Source organism: Ictidomys tridecemlineatus, chromosome 6 (genome assembly GCF_052094955.1).
Source record: "Ictidomys tridecemlineatus isolate mIctTri1 chromosome 6, mIctTri1.hap1, whole genome shotgun sequence".
Lineage (NCBI taxonomy): Eukaryota > Metazoa > Chordata > Mammalia > Rodentia > Sciuridae > Ictidomys > Ictidomys tridecemlineatus.
Window position 1 is genome coordinate 116,979,245 of NC_135482.1, and position 23,749 is coordinate 117,002,993.

Consider the following 23,749-nt stretch of genomic DNA (forward strand, 5'->3'; position numbering starts at 1 on the left):
GACATACACCCTAATTTCACATGCCCAGCTTGCAACTCCTGACTTGCAATCTGGTGTTCAAAGGCTTTTCCATCTCAGTTCATGGCAACTACATATCTTAACTGCTCATGTCAAAAACCTGGAATATTTATATATTCTCTCCCTCATTCTCCTTACATCAGATCCACCAGCAAATTCTACTATCAGTTTACTTTTTAAATAGATCAAAATTAAACCATTTCCTTCTATTGCTTCCATCCTAACCTGTTCTCCAACTGGTCAACAACTGTTTACTCTCCAACATCATGTTTTCCTACTCTACATGGAAGCCAAAACCCTTCTAATGACCTAAGAGAGCCAGTAGATCTGCCTCCTTCCCTCCCCTATCTCTTATTCTCTCTCTCTCTCTCCCTCTCCCACCTCTTTTATTCTATTTTAGCCCTCCTCTCTGTTCTTTACAAGGTAAGAAACCACCAGAAGTCCTTTGCTTCTCCTACCATCTGTCCTGTAATGTTCTTCTTCACCCACCCCACCTCAAAATGGTTTGTGCTACACACCTCCTTTAAATCTCTGTTCAAACATTACATCCTCTGACCCTACTCCAATAAAATTGTAACCCCAAATTTCCTGACTCTCTTCAATGATTCCTCCTTCTTCAGTAGCACAGACCATTTTCTGATCTGTGTGCATTATAATTTACTAACTTATCTCCTTTACTGCCTATTCTACCATGAGAATTTCAGCTCTGTGAGGGCAGGGCACAGCAGGAATTTTTAAATATTTTGTTCATTCATGTCCAGTGCCCTTAAGTGGGCATGGCATACAGTAGGTGTTCAATGACTAGTTGATAAAAGAATGGAAAATTTATGTGACATTTTATTCTAATAGGTTATATAGAAAAAACTAGAGAATTATAAGATTATCCAGCTTTGGATATATACCTGACCTTCTATATCTGCAGGTTCCACATCTGCAGATTCAACAACCACGGGTCAAAAATATTCAGAAAAAAAAAATTGTATCTGTACTGAACATTTACAGACTTTTTTCTTATAACAACTATATACAAAGCATTCAACATTGTATTAGGTTATTATAAGTACCTAGAGATGACTTAAAGTATATGGCCAGATGTGCATAGTTTATAACCTAAGGGGCTTGAGCATCCAAAAGGGTCCTGGAATCAATCCCCCTCTAATACTGGTATGTGATGTTTTATTTAGGCCTCTTCTTTGTACACCCTTCCTTGATAATCTTACCTAAGAATATCAACTAGATCTGTCTCCACTTAAATCTCACCCAAATTACATTCTGTGAGTAGGGTATCCTCTGATTTAAGACCACATTTAAAGATGACATCTATGGGGAGAAAAACATTTAAAGGAATTTAAAGAAAAAGAAAATAAAGAGAACAATCAACAATTTTCTACCTTTTTTAGTTTTTTTCCCCTTTTTAATAAAATAGGTCAAAATTCAAAAACATTACAGAAGCAAAAGTAAATGCCATATTACATCTTTACACAGAAATTAAGATATAGCAATCTCACTAGTACTGAAACAACTAAAAACAATGTCACAAATTTTCCTGAGTGTGATTAAACAAGAAAAAGAACTATCTTAACAGAAGGTCAAGGATAAGAAATTAACAGGATAGAAATAAAAGCATAGAGACTTCAAACCCAAAGAACATCCTGACAATGCTTTGCAAACAGAGGACTGACAAAGCATATTAATGAGAAATACTGTTAGAATGCTACTCAGATATGGGTCTTCAGTTTCAGCTTCCCCAAAGGAATAAGTTCCAAAGGGGAAGTAACACAAACAAAAGCTAAAGCATGTTCATATTTTCCACTCATTCCCATACACCTGATCTTAGAGGAGGTAAGCCTTCATCTGCCCTTTCATATGTCAAGGAACAGAGGGATAGCCAGTCAAGAAATAAATGCAAAGGAAATGTGAAAATGACTTAGATAGCACTGCCTTGGTTTTAATCCAATGTTAAGAAGCAGGACAATTATGCTCACTAATATTAAAATCTACAGATAGGCTGGGCATGGTGGTGGAGGCCTGAAATCCGAGTGGCTCAGGGGGCTGAAGCAAGAGGATGGAAAGTTTAAGGGCAGCCTCAGCAATTTAGAGAGGTTCTAAGCAACTCAGTGAGACCCTATCTTTCAATAAAATACAAAAAAAAAAAAAAAAAAAAGGCTGGGGATGTGGCTCAGCGGTGGAGCGCCCCTGGTTCAACCTCTAGTACCAAAAAATCTACAGCTATATTTAGCCAAACTGAGAATATATATGTATTCAAGATAATCCAAGCATGATATAGGACATTCCCTCCAAGGCAGAAGTTGTGGTATATCCCAAACTACACTATTATTTTTAATTTAATTTTAAGGTTTTTGCATATATAAATCTTCAAACTCATCTGGGCTTAGGAAAAGTAAAGAGAGAAAAGATTTTAAAACTAGATAAAGGCAAAGTTTTTCTAAAAGTTATTAACAGGGTATCCTATTTTATTTTTAACATTCGACTATGCCAAAATAGCAAGACCCCTTATACAAATACATTTATCAATCATGCCACAGCACACTGAAATCTCTAGTAATAAGGTCCTCTCTTAGTAGGACCTTACTGCTTGCATATATAAATCACTTTCTACACCACACAACTGTTTGTCCCTGCTGGGCTCAATCTGTAGCAAAGATATGATATCTACTAATAACAAGAGCTCCCACCTACCAGGGACCACTTTCCTTATTACTTTCTTTCTTTTTTTAATTTAAAGATGTTTATTTTTAAGTTGGCTTCATTCATCTATTTTCATGTGGTGCTGAGGATCAAACCCAGGGCTTCACAAGCACTAGGCAAGCGCTCTACCACTGAGCCACAACCCCAGCCCCTCCTTATTACTTTCCAGGCAGGAACTTGCTCTCTCTACCCCACCTTAGCCAATCCCGAAATCAACTACTTTTATCACTAAACTTCAGGCTTTATTGGAAGTTAAAATCTTTTCCAAACTAGCAAGTCTCACAAAATAAGATTCCCTATGTAATCCACCAAATTGGCTCAATAAAAACAGGAAGGAACCAAGGAATGATCCATCCACTAATTACTTGAAAAGTAGACATTAAAAAATGTTCAACCTCATGCAGCATAAAGAAATGCAAATTAGAGCCAAAATACAATGACTTTTTATTTATTAGATTAACAAAATAAAAACATGAAGCCAGGCGTGGTGGCACAGGCCCGTAATCCCAGTAGCTTGGGAGGCAGAGGCAGGAGGATCACAAGTTCAAAGCTAGCCTCAGCAATTTAGTGAGATGCTAAGCAACTCAGTGAGACCCTGTCTCTAATAAAATACAAAACAGGGCTAGAGATGTGGCTCAATGGTCGAGTACCCCTGAGTTCAATTCCCAGTACCAAAAAAAAAGAAAAAAATTAAAATGTGAAAAATCCCACTGTTGGCCAGGATTTGAGGACACAAATACCCTCACACTCTATTGGTGGAAGTGCAGACTGTCAATTAAGCATTCTAAATATGCAAAGGGGCCACAAGACCAAATGAGGCTCTAGAGGAAAGAACACTTCCCAAAAGATAATCAGTGTTGACAACGGAATACAGGAAGTCTATTTGGGACTACTATGTAACTTTAGAAACCCAGGACTGTTTATCCCACTGTGTAGTTTTGATTTTCTCTGGTCATACATTTTCTGGGGCAGTGAAAATGTACACTAAGAGGTATGCTTTAAGGAGCCCCACAACCTGGCATAGCCCATTTCTACTGTGTACAAAATAAACAGAACTTGAGGATTCAGTAAACTGATTTCCATTTCAATTTTTTAAAATTTACTCTCCAGAACTGTTTTCTATTTATATTCTCATTTTCCCTAAACTCCCTTCTTTCCTCTTACGCATTTCAATAATGACAATTTATATCAACTTATCTGATTATCATACTTATTTTCACGTAAGAACATTACTAACAGTTCCTCAGTTCCTTAACAGACTGACTATTGTAACCAGACTCAACAATTTTAACATCTTACCCTCTACCTAAGGATATTATTTTGATGAAATTATATGACTGCTATTAGGCTTTTCTTAGAAGTTTTCTGTTTTGTTTTTAGTTCCTGTGGCAATCAGTGAATCCCCAAAGCAATTTTCCTAAAGGACAAAAAAACTTCTGGTCTCTTCATTTTAAAAACTCAATTTAATGATGACTGTCATTCACCAACAGCTGAAGGTCAATTTTCTCTCATCATTTGTTCCATCATTTCCCAATCTGCAACAGAATTATACAAACTATAGATCTGATTTGCCCTTCAAAACGTAGAGTTTGACTTTTGAGAATTATCACAGCCTTGATTGTCTTCTATAAATCAACCATTCTGTAAAGCGGCTCTTGCCTAACAATGAACACTCAGAAAGGGAAGAAGATACATAGATACTTATTTCAATCATAATAGCCAACTATGACAACACAAAGAATTCAAGCTTTCAAACCACTTTATTCTGCTGAAGATGTAATCATGTTACATGCTTCAAAAATAATATACTCCCTCATCCTGTTTTTGGAGAACTCTGAAAATCTAGACAATATGCTTCCTTTCAAAACACCAACTGGTCTCAGAGGAAAAGAAAGATACAGACAAATGATCTTGCCAAGAACCATTTCTGTAGTCTCTCTTAGTAGAGTAGCCCTTTCAGTGGCTACAAAAATTTAAATTCAATCCTTGATTGGACTGATGATATATCACCTTTTATTTATTCACAACTGAATTTTAAAACAAAAATGAGCTCAGGGAACTCTGTTTCCAATTTTTGCAAGTATAAGTACCCCTCTGCAGTGCTAAAAAATTGTAAGGATTTGTACAATAGCTCTACCTAGTGACTAATAAAAATACAGAGAAAAAAAGTTGTAAATATACAGTAAAGTAATCTCAGCAAACGGAGGTAACTCCATATTGGCTCACTATATTTTCCTCTGTACTCAATATTTAAAATGATGTCTACTCTTCTGATGATACCAAAGCAATTTATAGCAAATAACCGGGATGGCTCCTCTGTCCTTGGCCTCAAGCTCCCCAAATGGGAGAGTGAGAAATCTCACTAGAGGCTTGTGAGAGAGAATGAGCACGGTTCAGAGTGGACATTTATTGGGGGGACTCTAGATTCTTTAGAAATTTCCATCCAATGAAAGTCAAGGGGGGCAGGGACACAAGGACAGGTAAGGTAACTGGATCCCTGGGGATGTAGGAAGGCACACCCATGCATGAAGACACATTTGCATTTTCTCTACCCTAAGGACTTGGGCTACCATCTTCAGTTACTTAAGCAACCAGATCACAGGGTGATGGACACAGGGATCAAGAGAGGAAGTAAATGCTGGTCACATGCCTCCCACAGGGCTCATTCATTTGTTTCCCTTGCATAATCCATGCTCACACTAACTAGCAGGAATGTTACCTTCTGGTGGAAAAGGGTAATAGCAAGAGTCTATACCATGTCTACATAATGCTGAACTCATGTTCTTCCCCACAACACCAAAAAATGAAGTTCAACAAAAAAATAAATAAACTAGGCAAAGTTACCATGTATGTGAGATTTTGTAAAACACCAAAAACGAGAGGGAAACAAAAAAAAAAAGGTCTTCTTAGTAGAAGAATGCTATTACTTTCAATCTTATTTCCTATACTGGCACTGCAATTTAACATTTGTCTGAAATAAGATTACCCACCTATACAGGCCATGGAATATTAAAATGTTTAAATGTATTTGTCTACTATCCCAAAATTAATTAATGGTAAACAAAAATATAATTACCATAATTAATTTGCTCAACATCCTCTTTTCCCTTCTCTTGCTAGAATATTTTACTTTTTTATTGAATCTAGTTTGTCTCTTTTTGATGTTTTTACAGGAATTATAATTTTTTTCCAAAATTTTAAGGTCAAATCCTACTTAGATGGTTTGAGATAAACAAAATTGACAAACCAACCTTTGGCTAGACGGACAAAGAGAGAGGAAAGACACAAATTGGCAAAATGGGGTGGGGGGGGTCAGGGGTGGAGACACTGATCACTACACTACCAATAATAAAAAAATTTACAAGAGTTGTAAGAAAATATAATGAATTTTTAAATTATGAAACCAAACCAGGCAATGAAAAAGAAAATTTCTGGAAATTATAAACAACTGACTACAAAAGAAAGAAAAAGGGTTAATAAATCTGTAACAAGAGATTGAATTATAGTAATTAAAAACCTTCCTATATAGAAAAGTTTAGGTTCAAATGGCTTCACAGATGAGTACTTAAAGAATAAACATCCTTCACAAACTTTCCAGAAAGTAAAAGATAAAACACTTCCTAATTCATTCCAGGAAGCCAGTTTTACCAATGCCAAAGTTATAAGCAGCACAAGAAAACTATAATTTAGTTTCCCTCATGAATACTTATGTAAAAATCCTCAACAAAATATTAACCAACAAAATCTAGCAACATATAGGAAGAATATACACCATAAAACAAGTGGAATTCATTTTAGGAATACAAGGTTGGTTTAACCTCCAAAAAGTCAATTAACACAATATATAATATCAATAAAGAATGAAACCACATGGCCATCTCAATAAATGCATAAAAAACATTTCTTAAAATTCAATACCCATTCATGATTATTATTGTTCATTAAAGAAGTTAAATAATGTTGAGAACACTACAGTACATAACATCAGATAAGACACACTGAGGAAATAAAGGCAAAATGCATAAAATGAAAAAGGTTATTCTTAGATTGTTACTCTTAGGGACACGAAAGGTTAGGGTTGCTCACAAGAGATCCAGGGATAGTTGGATGCGGAACCAACAGGTGGAGCATGAAACAGAAATGATGAGGATCTCTGGGACTATGTCTTTATCAAGGGGTGCTGCTACACTTTACACATTCCTCGGGAGTTCTACATTGGATAGTTTAAAAAACACATGCACAAAGGGGAGCTTATGCCCTGACTCTGGTTTGCCTATTAGGTTTTATCACAGTCAGGGCTGTAGGGTGTGTTGGGTTTTGGCTCATTCTCATTGAGCACAAGAAAGCTGTATTACAAGCAACATACTAAGAGGGGAAGTTTAAAGTAGAAGAAATGTGGCAGGACTTGAGTGAACAACAAACACAGCCTAACATAAAGCCTAAAATGGATGCTGAAGCAGCAACCATATTAACCTTATGACAGTAGTATAAAATGCTAGAGTCTGGGGTGATGGATATGGCAATTGCCCTGATCATTACTCATTGTACATATCTATTGAAATGGCACACTAAATCCCATTAATACGTACAATTACTATGTGTTAAACAATTGATATGTGTCAATTATAAACAGAAAATATATTTTTTAAAGGCTTATAGAGCAAGAATAGAGGAAAACTTATTAACCTGATAAAGGGCATAAAAAAAAATCCTGCTACTAGTATCACACCTAATGGTGAAAGGATGAATGCCTTCCCCCTAAAATCAATACCAAACAAGAATATCTACTCTTACCACTTGCAACTCAAGGCAAACACATAATGAATGAACTTTTAAGCATTAAAAACTATATTTCATAATGAAAAATAAGTTATTAATATCTATGAACCAAATGATATAACTACAGTGGATTCAAGGGGAAACAAACAGAAAAATATTAGAAATGAAAGACCTATGTATTACTCAGTACAAAACAGATCAAGAGGAAAAAAGTTAGTAAAAATTAAATTATCTACATAATAGACTCATAGGGATAAAACAAAAATGTAAATAATCTAAACAATATAACCAATAATGTAGTTGGGAGAGGGGTATATACTCATCACTACACTTGATAAAAATATAAACTCAGTATTTTGAAAATTCACAGAAAAATTATCACTATAGTGCACAAAATCATTAATATGGTCTTAAAATAAAAGTATCACTAACAGTATCCTTCTATCACAATATAAATTAAAAAAGAAAAATGAGATTACAAAGATTAAAAACTAAAAATGATAGAAATAATTTGTTAAAAGGAGAGTGGCTGAACTGTGGTAAAAAAAACAAAAAAACAAAAAACAAAAAAAGACCCAATAGAGTATTTCATAGCAAAAAGAATTCAAATAGCCAAAAGATTGTAAAAAATGCTCATCATCACTAACCACCAGGGAAATGCATATTAAAATCAATATTAAGACTAACAGCCCATGTGTTAAAAGGGCTATTAAAAAAAAAAAACAAAGATAACAAACACTAGCAAAGGTATGGATAACAGAGAACCTATATGCACTGATGAAAACTTAATACAACATCATGAAAATGTAGTATGTAGGGGGATCCTCAGAAAACTAAACGAAGAATTACATATGGATCCAGCAGCCTCACTTCTGGTTATATATCCAAGGGAAATGAAATTAGTATACAGAAGAGAGATCTGAGTCCCATGTTCATTACGACATTATTCATAACAGCTAAGATATGGAAGCAGCCTAGGCAAACATCATCAAAAGAATAGATAAAGAAAATGTGATATACACAATGGAATGCTATTCCCATAAAAAGGGGAAAATCCTGGCTGGGCACATTGGTGCAAGCCTGTAACCCTAGCAAGTTACAAGCCTGTAATTTGGTAGGCTGAGACAGGAAGATCACAAATTCAAAGCCAGTCTCAGCAACTTAGTGAGGCTCTAGGCAACTTAGCAAGACCAGGTCTCAAATACAATATAAAAGGGCTGGGGATGTGGCTCAGTGGTTAAGTGGCCCTGGGTTTAATTCCTGGTACAAAAAAAAAAAAAAAACAAAGGAGGTGGGGAATCCTATTGGTGCTGTTTGGATATGATGTGTCCCAAAAGACTCCTATTAATACATGAATATTCAAAGATGAAATGATTAGACTCAGAGTTGTAACCTAGTTAAATGCACTGTTTGGTAACTAGAGGCAAGTGGGGTGTGGCTAGAAGAGGTCATTCACTGGAGGCATGTCCTTAAAACGGTTCATCTTCCCTGCTATTCCTTCCCTATTCTCTCTCTCTCTGCTTCCATAGATGAAGCGCTCCTCCACCCCCTTCAGCCTTGATGTTCACCTCAGGCCCAGAGCTCAAGTTGGCAGACCACGGAATGAATCTCTGGAATCATAAGCCAAAATAATTTTTCCTCCTCTAAGTTGTTCTTGTCAGTCAGGTATTTTGGTCTCAATGACAAAAGTGACTAACCTATCATCTGTGACAACATGAATGAGCCTGGGGGACAAAACGGGGCAGTCTCTAGGAAGAGGAATTTGTCAGTTCTAACAAAATTACCTATGCTTTTATCCTTCAATACAGAAATATAACTTTGAGGACTTTACCCCCAAGTTTAAAACCCACAATACAAAAATATGCATGTACAAGTTTATTCAATAAAATACTATTTGTAATTGCACAATATTGGAAACTACCTAAATGCCCAAACATAGAAAAATGAGTGAACAAGCTTCATCATGTCCCATTTTGTGGAAATGTACTAGGCAATTGTAAAATTATTTAATTAATTAATAAGGAAAAGCTTTAAGATCTGTGCAAAGGAATTTTAAGAGTTCATTTTGAAGTGAAAAATGCAAAATACAAAATAATATACTATTATGTAACCTTCTGGTATTGAAAGAAAAGGAAATAACATACATGTAATACTCCCCACAAAAGACACCAGCAAACAATATGGTTGGTTACATAAAAGGGTAGAAAGAGGAAAGCCAAAGAAAGAGTTCCTCTGAAACTATAACACTGTTGTGCATTTTTTACTTTGGGGAACATGTTAAATTATGTTAAAATTTGATTATGTTAAAAACTCAAAGGACTGAAACCGGACCCTTGAATACAATTGATTTATTGTCAATGGATAACTAAAGCACATTCAAGGGAGGAATTTATACATTTAACTTAAAATTAAATTTGGAAGAATTATCCATTTAATCTAAAATTAAAATCTATCAGTATAAATGTTCATATACCTTCTTAAAAACCTTTTACTACCTAAAACATCTTTTGTGACTTTCCCTTTTTTCACCGCTGGCATTAGTTATTTGGCCCTTCTGTATTTTTGAAATTCCTTAATCTCACAAAATGTATTAAAGTCATCAGTCTTTTCAAAAGAATGCCTAGCACCATAGTAGTTCTCTATTACACATCTGTTTTCTAGTTTACTAATTTCTCCTTTTGTTAATGTCCATCTTCTTCCCCTGGATTTAATTTGCTGCTCTTTTCTAACTTCTTATGACTAATGCTTAGATCACTAAAAATGTTTATGATTTTCTCCTTCTTAACATTTGCATTTAATGCTATGAACTTACCTCCAAGCATGACTTCACCTCCACCCCACAAATACCGATGCAGAATGTTTTCATATGAATTCTATCCAAAATATTTTCTAATTCCCACTGTAATATCTTCTTGCACCATGGGTTATTTATAAAATATTTTCCAGGTACCTTTTGTTATTGATTTTAGTTTAATTAGTTTAATTTAGAGAACACTATTTTATTTCAATCGTTTCTAATATACTGAAATTTGCTTGCCCCAAGAAGCTGATAGCTTAGGTTAATTCCATGTTAATGTAAAGTCACAGATCTTAAGTGAAGCATCTAGACAGTGCAGGCAAGCTTATTAATTGTGGCATTCAAGTCCTTACTAAATTTTGTCCTATCAGCTTCAGAGACAGTATAAAACAAAATAAAATAAAAATCTCCCCGAGTAATTGAGATTTTATTTTCTCTCTCCACTTCTTTTTGAAACCTAGATTATAATCATGAAAATTCTTTCTAGATGGTTTGGACTTCCTATTAGAGAAGAGAAAGGTAATAGACCTCCTTCCTCTACACTTACAAAAATGGCAGCAACTGTTTCAAATTATTATTATCAAAAATAGTTCAATAACATCTATCTCAAAAATATAATCACTTTTATAAACATTCTCCAGAGTTTAATTGGGCCATATCCGTAACTCCAGACACCACACCAATTTGTTTAATTACTGAGGTACATTTTGCAACTAATTCATACCACTGGGTATATGGGGAAAACAACAATGTTCTACATTCCACAGACAAATTACCATGACTTTTCTCTAGTCCCATGATACTGATTTTTCCAAATCAAAAGTACCTTGGTCCTGCTCTCTGGCAAGCAGTGTAAATTTCATCCTTTCCATTAGTATCTGTGCTATTATATCCTACTGAGCTGAGACACTGCTTCAGAATCACTCTCCTCATGCTCCACAGAGCCACCACAGGCACTGACACCTGACCTAAAAGACTAACTACCATCTCTGCTCTAGCAGAATCTTCCAGGATCTGGCTGAGTACCTATTCTCACAGTCAAATAGTTGGGGCAAATGCTTATATGCAAATAAGAATCTCAAAACTCAGGTACAGAATCAGCCTTAAGTGGCACCCTCCAAGTTCTCAATGAGGCATTGTCTCCCAATTTAGAGAGAAATTCAAGATAACTTTTGCTTTCAAGATAACTTTTGCTTCTCCACAAAGGGCAGAACATTACAATAATCTCTTTACTATGCTATTACACCAACAAGCCCCTGGAGGACAGGAATGTGTGATTCATCCAGATGGCCACAGCAACTAGCCATGCCTCACATGTACACATCCTCCTTCTACTCTTGTCCCCCTGCAATCCATCCTCTGTACAACAGTCCTGGTGATGCTTTATAATCAAAATCAAATGATATCCTTTCCTTGATCAAAACCCTGCAATGGCCTTCATCTGATTCTGAGTAAAATCCAAATTGTCATCACAGTCTATCTGGCCCTACATGATCTGGCCCCTAGTACTACCTGACATTATTCAACCCTCATTCACACTGCCCTCCCTGCTGCTACTCAAGCACCTGAAAGGTATACTCCCCCACAAGGCTCTTTCCCAAAATGTTTGGTAGCTCATTCCTTCACCTTCATTCATGTCTTTGCTTAAAGTTCATCTCAGTGAGGCCTTTACTGACCATTCTGTCAAAACTAGCAGTCTATGACATTCTCTGCCCTCACTTGCTTTAAGTTCCTTATAGTTATTACTACTATATATACTTAGATGTTGTTTACTACCTTTATGCCCCACTAGAGAATGTGAGTCCTATAAGAAAAGGAAAAAAAAAATCTGCTTCCAAATCAGCAGCCAGGAATTTTCACTGTAAAGAATCAAGATAGTAAATAGTTTATATTTGGTGAATTAGGTCTCCATCTCCAATACTCACCTCTTCCCTGGGGCCCTGAAACAGCCACACACAGTACATAAACAAACAGGAATGTCTGTATTTGAACAGTTTTCTTACAAAAATCAAGCAAAAAGTTAAGTATGGCCCATAGGCTTTAGTTTGCCAACCTCTGCTCTAGAACAGGCCTGATATACAGCAGCATACTGACTTCAAGTTAATCAACCACTCCTCTTTGGTCTTTAAAGCTACCTTTAATTAACAACACAAAATACCAGTACTCCGAGCTCATCAGAAATAATAACATCACTCTTGCATACATCGTCCACTAAAAATCCATTTGAGATCAATTATATTGCTGAATGACTGAAGGATATGCAATGTGTTCATTCTTTCCACTATTGGGTATATTAACCAGGTTTGTTTGACCCTCTGCATAATCATCTTTAATTAAGTTGCATTTTTACTTCATTTAAGAACATTACAATAATAAGCCTTACAAAAACCACTGCTCTAATATGAAGATTCCTTGGAAAACTGGGAATGGAAACACCATTTAACCCAGCTATCCCTCTCCTCGGTTTATACCCAAAAGACTTAAAAACAGCATACTGCAGGGACACAGCCACATCAATGTTTATAGCAGCACAATTCACAATAACTAAACTGTGGAGCCAACCTAGATGCCCTTCAGTGGATGAATGAATAAAAAAAATGTGGCATATATACACAATGGAATTTTACTCAGCAATAAAAGATAATAAAATCATGGCATTTGCAGGTAAATGGATGGTGTTGGAGAAGATAATGCTAAGTGGAGTTAGCCAATCCCCAAAAAACAAACGTCAAATGTTTTTTCTGATAGAAGGAGGCTGACTCATGGTGGGGTAGGGAGGGGGAACATGGAAGGAATAGATGAATTCTAGATAGGGAACAGGGGTGCGAGGGGAAGGGATGGAGCAGGGGATTAGCAAGGATGGTGGAATGTGACAGATATCATCATCCAAAGTACATGTATAAAGACATGAATTGGTGTCAACATACTTTATATCCAACCAGAGATAGGAAAAAATGTGCTATATACATGTGATAAGAATTATAATGCATTTCGCTGTCAATTTTTTAAAATCAATTAAAAAAAAACACTGCTCTATGGGCTATTAAGAATGTCACTGAGTACATCATCTACTATGCTACATCTCTGGTTTAACTACCATCTACAATACCAAACTACAGTGCAAAATCAGGGAACATTTAGGAAAGGAAACTAATGTGTTTTTTATGGATGGTGAAAGCTGTAGGAGAAAGCTGAGGATGATTCCCTTTCACTATGTCCACTAGGATACTCAGTCAAGTTCCAAGTCAGTCACCATACTTATGACCTCTCTTCTCAGGAGATTCACAGCTATACTACAGTTCTAGTATAAAGTAGATTAAATGAGGAAATATCTTAGCACAGCTGATGCGAAAAGAGATGATGTTTGCCAACCTATAAAAACCTCCCACAAGACTCTACTCTTCCCCACCCACCAGCAGGTTCCCAGTCCTTATAGAAGGCTGAGTCACAAGGTGGAAAAAGGCTGACTACAGGAGCCATACAGAGGCCCATCCCAGGAAGATCCTGATGTATACCTCACAGAAGTGAGCAACTAAGATTTCTTCTGCCAAGTCACTGTAATCTTGCAGTTGCAGAAATAGTCCTTGAATCTAGACAATGGCATGAAAACTTGAATCTTGTTAGAGCTAGAGGTCTGTTTTTATTCCTGGTTTTCATATACTTTGTTTGCTGTTTTGCTCTACTGTGGATGGAACCCAGGGCCACATGTTTGCCTCACATACTTCTGAGTCTCACTATTTATATTTAGCCTTTTTATTATCATGAGTACTTCCTATAAGCAAAATCAGGTCTTCATTTAATCAAAGACAAGAGAGCCAAGCCTTCACTGATTATGGTCAATAAAAATCATATACATCTCAGACAATAAACATCTGGATAAATACGTATATATTACATTTAAACAAAACTTTATTTGTAACTTTCACTTATCATACACTGACCTAAGTCATAACACTTTCCAAAACAGGGAAAGAATGCTGAGTAAATATCAAAATGCAGGACAATATATTTTGTCAAAATTAAGTTTGACAATCATTGGAAAACATACAGCCTAAGAAATAAAACCACAAACTTTTAAACTCGGGTCTGAAGAGAAAGTAACCATAATTGTAGCTTCCTGTAACACAGCTTTCCTAAACCCTTCAGTACCTAATCCCTATACAATTGTTTCAGATGATATCCTAAAGGTCCTTAAGTTCTGTGATTTCCACATTTTTATTTTTGGCTGGGGCGGGGGGTGTACAGAGGGAACTGGACATGTCAACTAATTAGGCTTACGTAACATAATGGGCAAACAGCAGAAAAGCTATGAAAATTTTAATTACAGCTCAGGTATGAACATCATTATCATTGATAAATCTTGCAACCACTATAAATTGCACTGCCAACTTTTGAAAAGGAGTAACATTTTAATAATCTTCCTCTCTGGGATATCTCAAAGAACAATTCAACTGTATTGAAGCTTTGTGAAACAACATTGTTTGCACTGTGTAATTAAAATCTGAGGACAAGTAACTAGGGAACTAGGGGATTTCTGTGTGTTTCTGATTTTTAAATCAAAAACCAAAGTATTTAAATCTAAAAGATGTACAAAAATGGAGATAAATTCTATGGAAAACTAAGAATGGAGATATGTTATTAAATTCTACTGGGTTCTTCATAACATACAATGCATTTGTCTATTTATACTGAAAATGGATGTGAATTCTATATTGAAAAATTACAATCTTCCCTTCAAAAAGTAAGCTCTTGCTTTTGAAGAGATAGGAAATCAGGTGCTTCCCCCTCATTCTAAGCTGTTTGACAGCCTATCTTGAAGGATACAAACATAAAGCATAAATTGCTATCTCTTTACCCCCATTTGACTGAGTATCATCAACCCTCAATGTGGACTAGAGTTAATGTCATGCATCAAAGAACCAACTTAAATCCATGAGCTTCTGCATAAACATGAACTCTAAACTCAGGATAGAATGTGGCCCAGCAATGAATTACAAGGCCAGTTCAGAGTTAAACCCTGTCTAGGTATTACTCTAACACAGGATTACATAACAGGGAAAAAGAAAAAAAACACCTTGTCATGTACATATTTTTGATGGGGCTGAAAGATAACTCTGATTATTAGTAGGGAAAAAAGACAAGATTTTGTAAACTAAACAGTCATGATAATGTCCTGATTATTATATAATCATAAGTCAAAATAGATGATATTTTTAATCAATAAAAAAATTGTTGGATGTCTACTGTGGACAAAGAAGATCATCTCATCCACTTGGCTGATAATACATGGCCACCTGGATTCTATTTCACAGTCAATGGCATCCATGCTTTCACACTGCAACATAATTTCACTGAGCTGTTTGTGTACACAAAATGGATTACAGCCCTCAATGAAGACACTGTGAGATGAACCAAAATGGAACTGCTGCAGCAAGGCAATAAAATCTTCAGCATGAACTAGAGCAACTTTTTAAAAATCCAACAGGGTTTCAGCTGCTAGAAAACTGAGATATTCAAGATCCAAAGATAGCAAAGGTTGTGGAAAGACCCCATGGAAAGGCACTGAGTATTATCACTGTGAACCAAAGTGAAGACCTAAATAAAGGTCTTTCTTTACATGATTACAATGTAGAAGAGGTTATCAGACAAACAGGAAAAAAAAAAAACACAAAGTACTGATAAGTAGGAGGCATCCTGCTATCTGGTTCCTGCCCCCAGGAGGCTAAACTAATTAGCAAGACCACCTATCCTGTTTTTTGGTTCATCAGAATACAGGTCCAGCATCCCTCATCAACATGAGGCCACAAGTAGAGAATTCTCCATCATGAAACTTAGCTGATAAAATACAGCCATATGGATTCTAAATTTGCACACAAATTTATTTAAAATATTGTATGAAGTTACCTTAAGGCTATGTGCATAAGGTATATATAAAACAAATGAATTGTGTGTGTAAACTTGGGTCTTATCCCCAAGAGAACTCTTTATGTGTATATATTTCAAAATCCAAAACACTTCTGGTCCCAAGCATTTTGGATAAGGGATAGTCAACCTGTCAAGCTTTCTGAGAGCAGAAGCTTGATTGTGTTAAACATTCTTATTACCAGAAACTAGAACAGTGTCTGAGACATAGTAGGCATTCAAACATTTATGGACTGACTGCTATAGTTTACTTCTGGAATGTCCCCAAGATTCATGCATGAAGCCAGGTGCGGTGGTGCACGCCTGTAATCCCAGTGGCTTGGGAAGCTGAGGCAAGGAGAATCACAAGTTCAAAGCCAGCCCAGCAACTTAGCGAGGTCCTAAGTAACTCAGTGAGACCCTCTAAATAAAATACAAAAAAAAAAAAAAAGGGCTAGCAATGTGGCTCAGTGGTTAAGCGCACCTGGGTTCAATCCTGGGTAGCCCCCTCCCTGACCCCTGCAAAAATCCATGCATTAAAGGCTGGATCTCCAGAATGCTGCTACTGGAAAACAGTGGAACCTTCTAGGCAATAAGGCATAATGGAAGGTTTTAGGTCATTAAGGATATGCCTTCAAAGGGTCCTTAATCTCTTTTTATTTCTCCCCTTTGCATCCCAGCCATGAGGTGACTAGTTTTGCTCCACCATGTGTTCCTGCTATGATGTGTTGTCTTGCCAGAGACACAAAAGCAATGGGCCCAATTGATCATGGACTGAAACCTCAAACATTGTCAGCCCAAATAACCTTTTTCTCTTTATAAATTAATTACCTGAGATATTTGTCACAGCAATGGAAAGAAAGATGACTAACAAACTAAATGAAAACATTCACAATAGCCAAGGTGTGCAACCAAACTAGATATCCATCAACAGATGAATGAACAATGAAAACATGGTACATGAACAGCCATAAAGAAGAATGTTAATTATGTCATCTGCTGGTAAATGGATGGAAATGGAGAACATCGCACTAAGTAAAATAAAGCAGACAAAGAAATCTGTCAAGGATCTAATGTTTCCTCTCATATGTGAAAGCAAGATGGAAAGGGTAGGGTTGGGGAGATCTTATGAAAATAGAAGGGAGAGAGAGAAAAAAGAAGGAGGGAAGAGAGGACATGATGAAATATTGGGGAACAAAATCTACCAAATTATGCTATGTCCACAAATAGACCACAATTAATCCTGCTTTTATATATAATTACAAGGAACTAATTTTAAAAAATAATGAGGGAAATTAATAGAGTTAGGCGATAAGGAAAAGAAAGGAGGGAATGTGGAGTTATTGGGGAATAAGACTGATTAACTTTTGTGCATGTACATAAAAGGCACAATCAATCTCACTATTATATATAATTATAACACACCAATAAAAAATAAAGATTTTTTTAAAAACTAAAATAAATAAAGTAAAATAAAAGATGAAATCAAGAATACATAATACAAGAGATCTTTTGATCAATTTCAAGACCACCACTCCAGGAGGCTGGAGGTACCCTAAAAACAGGCACAAGGAGAAATTCCCAAAAGCACTAAGTTGAGAAATTATCCCAAATACTTAGATCAAAGCCACGGCCTAGAAGTTCAACCCAAAGGAGGAGAAAACATTTTGGGATGTTTGGTATGTCTAAATTTTCAGAGAGAGAGAGAGAGACAGACACACCAAAGAAAGAAAACGCTAACCTCCAAAAGTCCATGGAAAGAGAAGGAAGAGTAAGGCTAGCTTCAAAGTGGAAAAGTGAAATATGAGTATGGAAAATATGCTCATCTAGAACCATCTACCAACACAGGAGGACTGGTCCTGATACAAAACAAATAAAGCCAGCATTGAAAAGGTGTTGACGCTGATGTCAAAGAGTATTCTTCAGAAGAAGAGAATAGCAAAAAGGAACTGGAGCCCACAAGGACAACATGACCTAAAGGAGCATGCACATCCAGGGAAAGGCCAGGCCAGGCCAGAGGAACCCTGAGAAGAACCAAACAGTTCCAAGACAACAGTTCTTCTTTCTGGAGAAAGAAATAAAAAACTGTTTTTAAAATGTTTTTTAATAAAGGCACTGCTTTTTAAAAAAAAAAATAATAATAACCCTGCACCAGATACCCGCTCTAGTTAATGCCCTTCTTCTTCTTCATCAAGTTTTAGAATAAACTGCCTGCTCTGACAGACTTCCTTCCTTTAACCTCCTTCTCTCAATTCATAGAACAAGCTCCTCAAGACCTCTCACCAAGATCACTAATTATATCTCAGGGCTAAATCCAATGGAAACCTTTAAGTTGCTGTCTAGAGGAATCCCTTTCCAACACCTTTTACCTCTTGGTTCCTTACTACTGACATTCAAACATGCTCAAATCCTTTCATGTAAAAACAAAAAAGTAGGCTCCCCCTTTACCCACCCTTCCGGTAACCACCATTAACTACCACCACCAAATTTCTTGAGCAAAGCTGTCTCCACACCCTGACTGACTCCCACTCACTACTGACCCAAACCCACTCACTATTAAACCAAACTAGTCCTCTGGCTACAGTTCCCATTACCAAGTTGCCCTTGGCATTCCAACATTAGCAAGGACCTCTTGGCTGCCAACCACTCCCTCCTGGGTGAGGTTCCCTAGAGTACCTCCTCCTCTTCAGTGTGCCTGTCCTTCAAACACAAGAGTTCCTCAAACAACATTCTGTCCCATTCCTTTTTTTACTCTATACATACTCCTTGAATAACCTATCTACTTCAACAGCTTCTCATAATTATAAGCAAAGGCGGGTTCTGAAGCTTTCTCTGTGCACTGTATCCTGGGTGTCTTGGAGTCAAAAGAAATGCCCATTGAATCACAAAAGCATTAACAACTTAAATATTTATGTCCTAACAATTTAGTGCCCATTTGGAAAAAATATACTTAAACTGAGAGAACAAATGAATTTTTATTTCATTCTTAAATAATGGTAAGTATTTATTAATGATAAATACTGTTGAGCACTGCACAATTTCTTAAATCTTTTTTTTAATATTTATTTATTTTTAGTTGTAGTTGGACACAATACCTTTATTTTATTTACTTTTTTTAATGTGGTGCTGAGGATGTAACCCAGGGCTTCACACATACCAGGCTAGCACTCAACTGCTGAGCCACAATCCCATCCCAATTTCTCAAATTTTGGAGTCAGGTTGTACACTCCCTCCTTCAATTCCTGTTCCCTGCTGATTTTTACATGGTTCAGCAAAAACCACAAACCCCTCTTTACAGAAATAAGGCCATTAAAAGAAATGGAATATGATCTAGTTGAGAAACTTAATTTCAGATGGTAGTTTTCCCAGAATTGGATGGATCTGCATTTTATCAATGCATTTTCCTCAACAATTTAAAATATATCTCTGTCCCCTGTGAGCTCAATACAGCACTTCAGTCAGTCTGGAAACTGGTGCTAACAATTCTCAATTCTGTACTAAGATCTGCAGATATCTAGATTCTGCATAATTCTCTTGCACAAAGATCTGCAAATATCTAGATTCCCTAATGTAGCTAACTCAGCACTCTATGTACCACAGGCCTGCTACTTAATTACCTTCTCCCCTCAAATACTACTGTCTCCATCTGAGTACCCAAATACCCAGTGACAACCAAGCACTGCCCTAAAAGCCTTCCTCTCCCAGCTCCCCTGCTGCCCCCCAACACACACACTCAAACAAGCACCAAGTCCCAACCACCCTACCCTCTCAAATCCCTCCTTCTAGCCTTCCCCCTTCTAATTCATTGTCCAAAGGGCAAATCTACCTTGTCCTTCTTTGGCTCAGAATTCCTCAACTATCCCCTACTGCCCATAGATGAGTCCAAACTCTATATAACAGGAATCACCTCCATGGTTTGGTTCTAGTGTTTTCTCCTGTCTCACTTCTTGCCATTTTTCGGCCCTTGAACCACCACACTAAATCTGTGCTGTTTTCAGTTGCTCCAAGGTGCCACCTCCCTGACCAGTCCATTGTACACTTTTTCCTGAATCCAGACTTTCACCAATTCCTTTTCATACACTTCCTCTGGGAGGTCTTTCTTGTATCTCTGAACAATTCCTAAGCTCAGATCTGTGGTTCTCCTCACACTTCTCGTAGCTGGCCCATTTCAGAGCCAGCACTGCTACCAATGGTTAGAGGGTCTGAGAGCTGGAACAGCAAGCTCATCAGGGACCAACAGAGATGTTTGTCCTATTTATTACTGTATCCCTAGCACATATGACAAACTATTAAGCTGTACCAAAGGATTAAAACAAGTGAATGGATGGATTAGGTCATTCACATGAGGCTCACCAGTCCCTCACTCATTATGGACTCTATCGTGGTACATATCACACTGTTCAGTAACTGAGGTAGGTTATGAATATCTTTTTTTTTAATTTTTTATTTTTTTATTGGTTGTTCACAACATTACAAAGCTCTTGACATATCATATTTCATACATTAGATTGAAGTGGGTTATGAACTCCCAATTTTACCCCAAATGCAGATTGCAGAATCACGTCGGTTATGAATATCTTGAATGCTCTCATCTCTTATTTCTAGAATCTCAGTGATTAAAATAGTGCCTGGTATTTAGTTAGACATTCACTACATGGCCTTTTTAATATAAAAAGTTATTGAAAAATATCTGGAAGGATACACCTCATAGTAGGAATACTGCTGAAAAAAATACAGGATTAGGGTGACAATAAGAAGAAGAAAGAAAACTGATGTGTTCACCCCACATCTCTCTTTATCAATGTTAAGTTTATTTTACAATGTGCATTATTTATGTATTACTGTGTAAAATATGTTTGAATTTCCAGATTAAATTAAGTCATAGGTAAAGGACCAGTCTTGAAAAATGTACAGACTAAGCAGAATGTGATTCCAAACACCCAAATAAAGCAAAAAAATAAAAAAGTTGAAGAAGTACAAACAAAAAGGACTGAGAAGAGAGGATGAGCAATTTAAGGTCTATATAGCAATACTGAGCTACTCCCAGGGTAAAAACATAACCTATGAGTGTTCTTCAAATAAAAGTCCCTTAAATATAAAGAAAACCCTAAATTCTGGCCCAGGAGTACAAACAATTCTTTTAGTAGTTTAAATATGGATCCCAAGAGCCAAAAGATTACTTGCCACATGCAAGTTTCTATGGAAAATGTGTACAGAGACACACTGATGATGAACTGGGGCTACAATGTTGGCATGACCACTTAGCAAAATTATTTTTATTTTCTATTTTCAGAATTTTTACAATTAGTGTAGCACATCAACAATTAGGTCAGACATTTTAAGCAAACAGATAAAACAATGCTATCAAGCAACTTCACATAATCAACTGGAAACTTAAGAGTAATTTTTATATAGAGATAGTTCTAGAACAAACTTCTTCTCACCATTTAAGTGAACACAAAATACAGGTTCAGGCGGTAAATATAAAAAAAAAAGTCAGCCAAACTTTCCAACCTAGTGAGCTTTAAACATTTGAAAAAATACAACTTTCAAAAATATTAATTCCAATGATCCTTTAAAAGTAAAGACAAATGAATACTATAAGGAAGCCATTAGAACCCTGAGAGAAGGAAAAGCAAAGACAACACACTGAAAAGTGCCTTTGGGAAAGGTCAAACCAGCTTTGTCCTGTTTAACCTCTCAAGTAGATAAAAGAACTAGCTGTAAGAATCACAGCTTTGTTCCAGTGCTAGAAAAGGAAAGTTTGGTAAAGGATATACAAAAAGAAACAGCCGGAATTGAATAGAATTTACCCTAGAAGTGACAGAAAAATAAGTCAATTCTAACAGTTTGAACTCAGTTTTTGATAGAGTCGCAGGCCTTTGAACAGTTTTAGATAAACCTAACTTCTAAAATCAAAATATATCAAATGGCTAGCCTCTCCTTGACAGTCAAAATGTCGCGTTCTATTCTGCATTTGATTTTAAGAGCACCGACGCAAAAACAAGCCTTCCTAATTTTAAGTTTTTGAAAATTCATTCATTGCTGGAAGTAAACCACCAAATTAAAAATTAATCCTCAAATAAGAAAGGATTCCTTTCCACTCAATAGCGACCAAGAAAATGACATGCTCCCATTCATCCCTAAACCCTCGCATAGTTTCTTAATAATTAAGAACTCTGCTCATCATTAGGGAACTATTCCTTGCAAAGGCCAAACGAAGAGGAAATCGCCATTGCCCCCAAGTACCAAAGACAAGAGAGGGAACCCTTGTGCATTCCTTGAAGCTGGCCCAGGCAGAGCGAGGGTCAGACGCCACGGCCCCCTTCCCAGCGCAGGGGCAGCCCCTGGGATGATCCATCCAAGTCGAGCGGTTCCAGGTCACTCAGTCCTCTCCTCTGGTCCTGCAGCGCGCCACTGGCTAGCTGCCCCGACCTCTCTCCCAGCACAAGGAGAGCAGGGCCTGGCCTCCAAGGCCGGGGACCTCGAGTCCCCACTGCCCGAGGGCGGAGGCCCATAGCTGCCACACGCGAGGGCACCACGAGGGCGCGCCGAGGCCTGGTAGAACCCGACCCCATCGGCGGTGGGCACGCGGGGGCTGGGCCATGTAGGAGCGACCACACGCGGAACCAAGAGGGATGGATGGATAAAACGGTCCGGGACGCGAAGCGGCCCGGAACGTCGTGCGTGGGTCACGAGTAAAGGCCCGATTGAAACCTGCGGCCAGGAATGCGGACAGCTCTCCTGCGTTCGGTAACGCGCACCGACCATCGTGGGGGTCGCAGAAAACCGAGGGCGCGGAAGAGGAGGGCTGCCGGGCCGCTACGGCGGGAAGCCGCGGCTGACGCGGGAGCCAGACAAGAGGACGCAGCTGGGCGGCCGGGCGAGGCGAGGCCCTCAATGGGCCCCGCCACCCGGCTGGAGCGCGCGCGGCGCGATGCGGCAACTTCACTGGACCGCGGGCCGCTGGGGGCCCGACCCCACGCCCGCCCCTCCCCAAGAGGCTGCCTGGCCCGGAGCCCAGAAGTAACGGCAGCCCGGACCAGGGAGTCCAGCTGGCCGCAGCCCGCACTCACCGGTCCACGGTCCCACCACCGGCGCTGGAGCTGCGCTCGGAGCTCCATCGTCCCGCCGCGCGGCGGCCGCCAAGCGCCCCCTCCCGCAACACTCCGCACGTAGCGGCGAGCGACGCTGCTTCCAGCCGGGCCACGGCCGCGGCCACGCCCCCTCCTGGTGGGGGCCTGCTGGAGCCGGAGGGGGGCTCAGCGCCGGCCCCACCAACCAGAGACCACTCACAGGGCCGCTTCGTGAGGATTGGCGAGCATCTTGGCCAATGGGGACCCAGTAGGAGTGCGGAGCGTCGGCGCGGGCGGGGGATTGCGGAGGAGGTGGCTCTCATACCTAGTCCTCAGCTTGGGAATGAGTCTTTGGCCATATCTTCTTAAGCGTGGAAAGGTGAGGATAGTTTGGGCCGAGTTCACCGCAAGTGCCCTTATGTTTCCTCTGGTTGCCAGGTACCCAATAAAGTCCCTTGAGTTTCCACAA

At 38.2% G+C, this 23,749-nt stretch overlaps 1 protein-coding gene across 6 annotated transcripts in view; it reads right to left on the bottom strand.

The window, feature by feature from the left end:
• Nucleotides 1-23,439, bottom strand: part of LOC101961130 (WASP family member 3) — a 119,614-nt gene extending 96,175 nt beyond the window's left edge. For 3 of the 6 annotated variants that reach the window (XM_040281277.2, XM_021721265.3, XM_005342042.5), the window contains exon 1: nt 23,281-23,438. The gene's annotated coding sequence lies outside the window, so the exon portion shown is untranslated. Of the gene's footprint in view, nt 1-23,280 lie in introns of all 6 variants that reach the window. The other 3 variants (XM_078015568.1, XM_078015567.1, XM_013366053.4) reach the window with 2 other exon arrangements.
• Nucleotides 23,440-23,749: the final 310 nt, after the last annotated feature.